An 11,808-nucleotide genomic window follows, 5' to 3' on the forward strand; every position below is an offset into this window, starting at 1 on the left:
GCATGGTGAGTCATGCCTGTAATCCCAGCACTTTGGGAGGCCGAGGTGGGAGAATCACGAGGTCAGGAGATTGAGACCACTCTGGCTAACATGGTGAAACTCTGTCTCTACTAAAAATACAAAAAATTAGCTAGGTGTGGTGGCGGGTGCCTGTAGTCCCAGCTACTCAGGAAGCTGAGGCAGGAGAATGGCCTGAACCCAAGAGGCAGAGCTTGCAGTGAGCCAAGATCGCACCACTGCACTCCAGCCTGGGTGACAGAGCGAGACTCCATCTCAAAAAAAAAAAAAAAAACAACAGGTTCACTTTAGGCACCATGACCAGTAAGTATTTTAGTGCTAGTATATTCTATGCAGAAGAGCAAACACGGTATAAAACAAAGCAATGCAAGCAGTTATGTAAAATTTGGCTCTATGTTAAATCTGGGCTCATGCTTAACTATACTAAAAAGAATTACCAAACTACTAATATATTTCATTACAGTATTTCTTAAGTTATCTTCACCAAGTTTAAGAGCTTTGACCATGAGCAATGTTAATTAGCCAAATTTCTTCAAGTTTCTATCAGGTTTTAAAGAATATTTTACTATCTAAATTTTTTCAACTTTCTGTTTTCCCTGTATATGCATGAAGGTAGACACACAGAGAAACAGGGAAGAAATGACATGTGACTTACCTAGATCATATATGGCATGCTTAGACTTTCTGTTCTGTCCTAAATTTTCCTTTCTTTTTAAATAACCAGTCATTTCATTTTAGGACAAAAATACACCACATAAGATCCATTTTCATATAAAATTATTATCTTTTCTTTATAACCTTCATTATCAAAAATATATCCTCACATCCATAGCTTTCTTCACATCTCTCTCTGCTACTTACTAGTTCCTTTCTACCTTGTTTCATAAATAACTGTTTTAAGTCTATAAATTAGTCTTTAGATAACTTCTGAATTTGACAAAATAATTTTTTCTCAATAAGAGCTCAGCTTCTTTGGCATATTTTATATACAGAATTATATATTAACCATAATTCTTATCCTTAGTAACCTTAAATTTTAGTGAAACCCTAGGAAACAAGAAATCCTGAACTATCAGATATTAGCAATTTATAGATGAAAACAATTCCACAATCTTGGGAAACATATTTCCCATATCATAACCCTTTCTTAACTGGAAATTACTCAGGCATCTAATGAGCATCAAAAATAATTTTAAGATTTTACATTGCACAAGAAGTTCACCCAAGGTACTTATTCTTTATATTTTACTTTACTTATTTTTAGCATATCTAGATTATTTATGCATCACTTATTTCCTTGTTTACCATTTTATAACCTGTGAATATCAGGTGTTCACTTAAAGAAGAACCTTAAAGTTAACTGCATGGACATTTTAAGACATTTCTATTTTTATTTTACCTACAATTTTAAAGCCAACTTGTTCAGTAAAGATTCACTTAAGTCACATGAACTTGACAATTGCTTGGACTTATTTACTTAATTTATGAGTACTCTATTATTTATAAGTTAATTTGGTAGACACCATATACAACATAATAAATGTACATACACATAAATGCATCTAGACATGTATACATGCACACAAATATCCAATACCTCTTACCTTGGTACTCTAGCCATGAGATAACAAAGAAACTCACCAGTCTACAAACATGTTCACATGGCTGAACTTTGTTAGCCCTGACCTGAGAGGTAATCCAATGAAAGCTATGAACCAAAATTTTGGGTAAGCAGTTTCTATGGCAGTTTGACTTTTAAAGGCCAAACCTCCCTAGACTCCAAAGAGCACTGAGGCCAAACAGCCCCACAGACAAACAACACCACAGACGAACAGCACCTGGAACCTACTAACCAGCCCAACCCTGCTTCAAACAGCAATATAAAAGCCTGAATACATGGAACGCCATCTTGCTTTCCCATTTAACATCAAACTTCAGATTCCAAAGAACACTGGGGCTAAACAGTATTAGAAAAGAATATCAGTTTATCAATTTCTAATTTCCCATGACTATGTCAAACCCACACTATCACCAAAATACAATCCAACTGCTGCAGCAACAAACAAGCCACAAGAGTGTCCATAACGAAAGAGTCAGAGTGTTTCCCTCTCCCAGGCAGTTGGATTTGCTCAACCTGCAAATGGAAATACCCTTTAAAATTTTCCCTAGGTGAGAGGAGGAGATCCTGCTGTCTGGGCCCTCAAAGGACACTCACCTATCTGGATGCAGATGTCAAATTTCAGAGGCAATTCTTCCTAGACAATCAGGAACTTGGTTGGGGCTGGCTGTGGCAGGACCAGAGAGAAACCAAAACTCACTTCCAGCCAGAAATGGGCAGGCAGCTGCTTAGCAGGGCTTCTGAGACTCATAGCCTTCAGCAGCGGAGCCACAAGCAAGGTGTTCCCAGTCAGGGAACCAAATTCTGTTATGGAAACACCATGGGTTCAGTCTAGGTTCTGCTGCTCATCACACAGAAAGCCAATCACTGACACAACAAGGAACAGTCTTCCTTGGCAATAATCATCTGATGATTGGCTTTCTGTGCAGCAATCAGCAAGACTGAGACCAAACCCCTGGTGTTTCTGTAACAATCCCAGGACAGCTCTGGGCTCCTCTTGCCTGACATCATCCATGTGTTCCCTCCCTATCACCTCTTCCCATTGGGTCAGCTCTTGCCTATTTGTCCTCTTTATGGGATATGCCCTGCACTTGCTTGCATCCATGAGAACAGTGTCACTGTTTCTGTCCGAAGTCAGTCTTTAATCTTCATTTGGAATTCCATCCTCCCTGTCTTCTTAGACAGCTGATTTTTAAAAAATCAAATACTCATATATCACTTAGTATGTAAAAGTATATGTGTTAGATGTTGGTAAGAGTTGTGGGGAAAAATAAGTGGGAGATGGGGATATAGAGTGTTGGGGGTTGCATTTATATATAGGATGGTCAGGGAAGGTGTCTTTGAGAGATGCAATGGAGGGATCAGTGACCTTGATGAGAATAGATTTCATGTATTGTTGGGAGCAGGAACCAGTGCAGGAGTGACAGTGAGAGAAGCAAGAGAGATAAAAAACGTAGCTCTCTCTCAATACAGAGCCGAACCTGTCTTTACAGTGCCTAGACAGAGATTTTTGTTCAGGAATTAATGTATCTAACTGGAAGAAAAGTATACTGTTTTTAGGCTGGCAAAGAAGAAAGCTGGTAGTGAGGGAGTATGATGATCTGTCTAAATGGCATAGAGCCCTACATTTGGGAAAAGCTCTACTTTGATTGTTTTCATCTCAGTGGGTAGGCTGTTTCTTGACACCAAGACACATATAGGCTTATTGTTTTCATCTCAATGGGTAGAGTGTTTCTTGATACCAAGAGATGGATAACCTTCAAAACACTTTGTCTGTTCATTTTCCCTAAAATATGCTAAGCATCTTTCATGTGTCCTCAAACTGCTTCCAGCTTTCTGCCTAAGGTGGGGTTGCTTTGTACAGTCATTCAGGCCATCCTGGTGCTTAATGGGAAGGGATCTGAGCAGAGTCTTCCTACAAGTCAAAGCCGAGGTCTCTAGGAACATCTGAGCTTCTTCTACTTCACCAGAGGGAGGTGTATTCACTATAGAGGGAGGTGTCATTGTTGTGAGTCTGTGTAATATCTAAGTAGAGCTCTGTATCACCTGGAGCAAGTGAATGGTAGTATGCATACCAACCCTCTTACCTCATTTGAAACACTGAATGAAATATTTAACAGTAACCAAGCATAACTTTTGGATAAAGAATGGCTCCCTGCATAATTTTTCGGCATTATATTTTCTCTCCACATTTTGTTAGAATAAACAATATGGTCCATCTTTTTTTCTTTTAAGGAACTAATTTTTTCATTACATGCTTAACATTGAGATACTTTTGTGCCTGTATTTTTTATTTTTTGACATCTACTCAGCTACGCAAGATGAAATACTGGAAGTCTTTCTTGATATTTCTTTTTCACTTTAATAATAATAATTGTATATTATGTTTTTCTCACTTTTAACACTCTCCTTGAAACATTTTTACTTAGCCTGCTTCTGCTTATTCTTATCTCTATCTTCTGCTTCTGTGCCACTTTAGAAACTTCTGTTGACTCATTCTTCCTTCAATCTATATTAGTTCACCATTCTTTTTACTTTGACACCATATTATGCATATATCTATCATGGCACTTTTCCTGCTTATAAGGCAACCAATGATTTATTGTCTTTTTTGTCCAATATACCATAAGTTCTTGAGATATTATTTGCTACCATGGCAAAAGCTGGCATTGACCTTCCAGTATCCATCTTTTTCTTCTATTGTGATAGAAAACCTGATTTTTACATGGATATATGGCAACCCATTAGAGACAGAAAATGCTTCAGACTTCTTTGCATTAGGGCAGCCATCAGATGTAATTCTAGAAACCTGAATGTGAGCTGAAGTGATGTGTGCATGATCAGTATCCAGGAGATGCCCTTTTAAGGACCTAGCCTCTTCCCTCCATTCTTCTGCTGGACGGAAAGTCCATGTGATGGGAAGCCATCTGGGACAGTGAGGTGGCACGTTAAAGGATGGCTGAAGCAGGAAATAGAGAGAACCATTATTCTAATAACTTTGTGAAAGGGAACAAAGGACTCTTTATCTCAGTACTTATATAAGAAAGGACAATAAACTTTCAGCTTTTTAAGCCACCATTTACTTAGGTTTTTCTATTACTCATAGATTAACTAAATCCAGCTGATGCAGACTCTATGGCATTTTGAAGGTTGTCATTCTGTCTTATTAATTCACATTGCCAACAGTGGGCATAGCATTGGGCTCATAAAATATATAATGAATAAAAAATAAGGATAACAACTGAATGTCAAGATTATGCATGTCATAATATATAAGATGTACTGAAGTTTCCAATTAGACTCATATCTGTAAATAGATGGGTTGGTCTGAAAACAGATCAGTGGTTTGACGATCCTGCAGGAATAACAGATCCATTCAAATAATACTATGAATTATAATAAGTTTACATGTGATTAGTCAATAGAGAACATTTGTAGGTTGTCTATCAAGAACCTTGTTGTATTAGTCCATTCCACACTGCTATAAAGAGCTACCTGAGCCTGGGTAATTTAGGAAGAAAAGAGGTTTAATTGATTCACAGTTCTACGGGCTTATCAGGAAGCATGACTAGGAGGCCTCAAGAAACTTACAATCATGGCAGAAGGCGAAGGGGAAGCAAGCACCTTCTTCACATGGTGACAGCGGAGAGAGAGAAAGAGAAAGGGGAAGTGCCACACCCTTTTAAGCCATCAGATCTCATAAGTGCTCATTCAATGTCATGAGAATAGCAAGGAGGAAATTGTCCCCCATGAACCAATCACCTCCCACCAGGCATCTCCTCCAATTTGACATGAGATGGGTGGGGACACAAATTCAAACCATACCATTCTGCCCCTGGTCCCTCCCAAATTTCATGTCCTTTTCACATTGAAAAATACAATTATGCCTTCTTAACACTCACCAGTCTTTTTATTATTATTATTATTATTATTATTATTATTATTATTATACTTTAAGTTTTAGGGTACATGTGCACAATGTGCAGGTTTGTTACATATACACGTGCCATGTTGGTGTGCTACACCCATTAACTCGTCATTTAGCATTAGGTATATATCCTAATGCTATCCCTCCCCCCTCCCCCGACCCCACAACAGTCCCTGGAGAGTGATGTTCCCCTTCCTGTGTCCATGTATTCTCATTGTTCAATTCCCACCTATGAGTGAGAACATGTGGTGTTTGGTTTTTTGTCCTTGCGATAGTTTGCTGAGAATGATGGTTTCCAGTTTCATCCATGTCCCTACAAAGGACATGAACTCATCATTTTTTATGGCTGCATAATATTCCATGGTGTATATGTGCCACATTTTCTTAATCCAGTCTATCGTTGTTGGACATTTGGGTTGGTTCCAAGTTTTTGCTATTGAACACTCACCAGTCTTAACTCATTGCAGTATTAACTCAAAAGTTCACAGTCCAAAGTTTCATCTGAGACATGGTAAGTCCCTTCCACCAACAAACCTGTAAAATCAAAAACAAGTTAGTTATTTCCAAGATAAAATGAGGTACAGGCAGTGGGTAAATGCTCCCATTCCAAATGGGAGAAATTGACCAAAACAAAGGGGCTACATGCCCCATGCAAATCTGAAATACAGCATGAAGTCATTAAATCCTAAAGCCCAAAATAATCTCCTTTGACTCCATGTCTCACATCCAGGATGTGCTGATGCATGAGGTGGGCTACCAAGGCCTTGGGCAGCTCTGCCCTCATCACTCTGCAGGGTAAAGCCTCTACGGCTGCTTTCACAGTCTGATGTTGAGTGCCTGCATCTTTTCAAGGTGCACAGTGCAAGCTGTTAGTGAATCTACCATTCTGGGGGCTGGAGAACAGTGGCCCTTTTCTCCCAGCTCCACTAGGCAGTGCCCCAGTGGAGACTCTGTATGGGAGCTCCAGCTCCACTTTTTCCCTCTGCATTGCCCTATTAGAGGTTCTCCATGAGGGCTCTGCCCCTTCAGCTGACTTCTGCCTGGACATCTAGGCATTTCCATTAATCTTCTGAAATCTGGGCAGAGGTTCCAAAACCTCACCTCTTGCCTTCTGGGCATGCATAGGCCCAACACCACATGGAAGCTGCCAAGGCGTGTGGCTTGCACCCTCTGAAGCAGTGGCCTGAGCTGTACCTTGGCCCCTCTTAACCATGACCGGAACTAAAGCAGCTGAGACACAGGGCACCATGTCCCAAGACTGTACAGAGCAGCTGGACCCTGGACCTGGCCCACAAAACCATTCTTCCCTCCTAGGTTTCTGGGCCTGGGATGAAAGGGGCTGCCATAAAATTCTCTGAAATGCCCTGGAGACATTTTACCCATTGTCTTAGCTATTAACATTCAGCTTCTCTTTACTGATGCAAATTTCTGAAGCAGGCTTCAATTTCTCCTCAGAAAATGGGATTTTATTTTCTACCACATGGCTGGGCTGCAATTCTCCAAACTTTTATGCTCTGTTTCCCTTTTAAATATAAGTTCCAGTTTCAGATTATCTTTCTTCATGCATATGAAAGTACACTTTTAGAAACAGCCAGGTTACATCTTGAATGTCTTGCTGCTTAGAAATTTCTCCTGCCAGATACCCTAAATCATCTCTCTCAAATTCAAAGTTCTAGGGCAAGGGCAAAATGGCACCAGTCCCTTTGCTAAACCATAGCAAGAGTGACATTTACTCTAGTTCCCAATAAGTTCCTCCTCTCCATCTGAGACCACACAGCCTGGACTTCATTGTTTATATCACTATCAGCATTTTGGTCAAAACCATTCAACAAGTCTCTAGGAATATCCAAACTTTCCCACATCTTCCTGTCTTCTTCTGAGCCCTCCAAACTGTTCCAACCTCTGTGTTACCCTGTTCCAAAGTCACTTCTGCATTTTCAGGTATAGCAGTACCCTACTCTTGGTACCAATTTTCTGTATTTCCATTCTCACACTGCTATAAAGAATTACTTGAGACCAGGTAATTTATGAAGAAAAGAGATTTAATTGACTCATAGTTCCACAGGCTTAACAGGAAGCATGAATGGGAGGTCTCAGGAAACTTAAAATCATGGCAGAAGGCAAAGAGGAAGCAAGCACCTTCTTCACACGGTGGCAGGAGAGAGAGAGAGAGGAAAGGGGGAATTGCCACACACTTTTAAACCATCAGATCTCATGATAACTCAATCACTATCATGAGAATAGCAAGGAGGAAATCTGCCCCCATGATCCAATCACCTTCCACCAGGCCCCTCCTCCAATTCGACATTAGATTTGGACAGGGACACAAATCCAAACCATATCACTTATTATATATGTAAAAGAGTTTATTTTAGGAAGTTGATTCTGACGGGTTAGTTTTTTGCAAGTAATACAGTGAGAAAAATAGATCACCGTTCAATTCTTGCTTCAACCACTGACTATGAAATATGTAACCAATCATTTTGCCTATATCTTTACTGCCTTTATTTCATCTAGTAGAAGAGATTAAATACTTTAATTTATGGTTCTTTTAAGGATCAATGCATAATGTACATAAAGCATCTGCACCAGGCATTGATATAGAGAGGAATTCACTAGCTAGAATATTATTTTTAGAAGAATGAGACTTTAGACACCAATTATATCCTATTATCATCAATTTTACCAACAGTAATGGGCATACTGGAGAAAGAGCTCTATGATCTGTCAGTGCAAGTCTACATACTTTTCCCTTGGAAGTTGATACAAAGGCTCCACAAGCAGGAAGCTGATATGCTCATGCCTTGACAACCATTAGAAATGACTTTGGAATCTTATCCACTGAGAGACTCTTCTGATTGCAGCTTACCATGGCCCCTGTTTGTCTAGTGGAAAACCAGAGAGAGCAGCTGATGGTTAATCTGACACAGTAAAGATTATTTACAAGATATTTCAGCCTGTGGTGATGGTGACTATTGTAAGGCTACAGTGTGTAGGGAAATCCTACCTGATGAATCATCTTGCAGCATAGAACCATAGTGAGTCTGGTCTTGAGACAGAGACCATTAGTTTGGAATCATAATAATGCACCTGATCACACCAACTCTAAGGTTATTATAAGAAAGAGACCAACTCTTCTCTATAAAATAATTTCCAATTCCTACAACCAAATTTATACCTGGGGCTGCCTGTCCTATCTGCTGTCACTGTACTGTTGCTTTGTCTTCTTCCTTAGCAGGCTTCTGTGTGGGTTCTGCTATGAGGTCTGGAACCCGGGGTTCTGGATGTAGGACTCTCTCCAAGCAGAACCACACTGAGGGTCTGGGTTATGCAGGAAGGTTAAGGCAGAGTCATGAAGAAATCTTCTTTACTCTTGATTCTCAACATTTAATTGGCTACCTTGATTCAGCTTATCTGTAATATTTCTGCAAAATGTGAATATGAATCATGAAGAATGAGATTAAGTTCTGTTTCCCTGAACTTTTCTCCTTGGTAAGCTCAAATACTTTGGAATATTAAGATAAGATCTTATTTTAACACTGGGGTGAACAATAGAATTAATAAATATTTATTGAGCAGCTGAATTCCAGGGCTCTGTGCTAAATACTATAAAAGGGCAGTAAACAAGATAAAAGCCTAAAGCCTCATTAGGGAGACCACACATACAGTGTGATCACAACAGGGTGCCATAGATGCAGAGAAGTAGGGATCTAGTTCAGTTGTATAAACCAAATAAAGTCTCTTGGAGGAAATAACATCTGGACCGTAACTAGTGGAATCACTGGGAGCTATCAGTTAAAGCACACGAGAGTGATCGATTTGGAAACATAAGCCTCAGAAAACAGGGTTTCATTGAAGTTATGTATTTAAATAATCTCCATAAAAGCTTCAGCTACATCAGGAACATCATAAAGGTTTTGTTCCAAGTCTAAGGGCTTTGGAGATTAACTCTTCACTGACTTCTCTGAAAGCATGAACTTAACCTATGTAAAATACTGTAAATAAGATAATTTTAGGTATTCGATCTTCACAGTATTAAGGGCAATGTATGATTTCTCCTAATTTTACATTACTCTGAGTCTAAATCAAAATTAACAACAAATCTTTGGCATTATTGCAAATGAAAGAAGGAAAAAGAGGAAAAGAGAAAAGGAAAGAGGAAAAAGAGAGAAAAGAGTGTTTTTCAGAAAAAAAAATCTTATGTATAGTTCTGTCTTCATGGATAAGCAAATTATGCAGTCATGTAGTACCATAGCCTCAGAAAAGTCAACGACTGATTTGAAATTATTATATTTAATTTCTTGATGATTTTTTTAACGACGAGCCCCACATTTTCATTTGAATGCTTTAGTTCATCTTTCTAATATACTCTCTTTTATTTAATTTCAAAGAAAATGTGTTGTTCCTGGGTACTACTGAGTAGATTGGCTTTGATCAGTAATTAAATAGTAATGTGAAGCGTTATAGAATCATTTTTAAAAGTGTGAAATGCCCCTTGTGGTTAGAACTCAGAGAAGTCATAAATCCCCATCCCCCAAAACTTGATACCATTTTTGTTTCAGTTACATGACACTAAAAAAATCCTGGATTAAATTGTGTCAAAAATTCAATAGCAAGTAGCTGCAAATAGTCATGTAATGTGTTCTTAGCCTATGGACGCTGCTCCTTTGAAGCCAGAGTTCATTCCAAGTTGAATATGGTGAGGCTCTGTGACTGGCCTTGAAGTTAGACCAAGTGGCAAAATCCTCTATGGAGTGTGAAAAGCAGGGCTCTTCAACTGGAACCCTGCACAGATGGCATAGGCCTGGAGGCTTGTCTGATTTTATTCATTCTTACTGTGGTCTGAATGTTTGCACCTCCCCATCACCCCAAAGTATATTGACACCTAATCACCAATGTTGACACCTAATCACCAATGTGATAGTATTAGACAGTGGGTCATTTAGGAAGTGAGAATGAACTTAGGTCATGAGAATGAAACTGGTGAGACTAGTGCCCTTATAAATGAGACTCCAGAGACCTGCCTTGCCCTTCACCATGTGAGTACACATCAAGGGGCCACCAACCATGAACCAGGAAGCATACCCTTATCAGACCCCCAATCTGCCCATGCCTTGATCGTGTGTTTCTCAGCCTTCAAGAATGTGAGAAGTAAATTTCTGTTGTGTATAACTTACCCAATTTACTTATTTTTTATAGATGCCCAAACAGACAAAGACACTTCTTCATGCTTATTTTTTGAACCAATCACCTCTGTTAAACAACAATGGTGTTATTATTACTTCTACATCCTTTATGCCAGTTGATAAGAATTTGGTGTTGACACAGAACAGGGTACCTCTTCTTCAGGAGATCATTCCAGATTGGGCCATTCATATGCTTATCGCTACCTCCAGAATGTCAATTTGTAAAAACACAGACACACACGACACTGACTATTGTGAACTATATTAAAGTAAGTACACACAGATAACATTATCACTTGCCCTGTATGATCTACTAACGTCATAACTTTCTGTCTCCTTGCCTTGCTCAGTGAGATTAAAAACATCTGCAACTCATTTCCTCCAGTTTCCTTCCAAAATCAGTGAGCCAGTAAAACACCCTCATTTCAAAAAACTGTTTTATTTGATACATCTTGTAAATGAATTACAAGTTAACCACAAAATACAAAAACATATAGATATTGCACTTTAAATATTCAAAAAATGTATAAATAAGAAGCTCAAAATCTGATATGGAAAAATATTCAAAAAATGTTCAGAGTCTTTTTATCAAAATAAAAGTTATTTCCTTTTTATGAGTATGTGTGTGTATATCTGTGATTATAAAAAAGTCTTTAAAAATTCATATAATTCAGAAAGACATTTTAAAAAATCACCTGAGCTAGAAGTACTAATTTTAAGGAGGTAGTGGTTGGGGGAACACTTATAGACTTTTATCTGTGTAACACAGACATATTGCTATGTATATTTTCTATGTGCATAGACATATTGCTATGTGCAATCATTATACATACAACTGTGAATTAACAATTTTTTTTGAGACAGTATCTCACTCTGTTGCCCAGGTTGGAGTGCAGTGGGACCACCATGGCTCATTGCAGCCTTGACCTCCTGGGCTCAGGTCATCCTCCCACCTCAGACTCCCAGGTAACTAGGACTATTATAACAGGCACATGCCATTATGCCCAGCTAATTTATTATTATTATTATTATTTGTAGAGATGGGGTTTCCCCATATT

The 11,808-nt window shown here is 38.8% G+C and overlaps 1 long non-coding RNA gene across 1 annotated transcript in view; it reads right to left on the reverse strand.

Moving 5' to 3' along the window:
• Nucleotides 1-11,808, reverse strand: part of LOC117974628 (uncharacterized) — a 66,651-nt gene that overhangs the window by 53,732 nt on the left and 1,111 nt on the right. Inside the window, exon 2 of the long non-coding RNA XR_008626362.1 lies at nt 6,013-6,098. This is a non-coding gene — a long non-coding RNA (uncharacterized LOC117974628). The remainder of the gene's footprint in view (nt 1-6,012; nt 6,099-11,808) is intronic.

This window comes from Pan paniscus, chromosome 1 (genome assembly GCF_029289425.2).
Source record: "Pan paniscus chromosome 1, NHGRI_mPanPan1-v2.0_pri, whole genome shotgun sequence".
Taxonomy (NCBI): domain Eukaryota; kingdom Metazoa; phylum Chordata; class Mammalia; order Primates; family Hominidae; genus Pan; species Pan paniscus.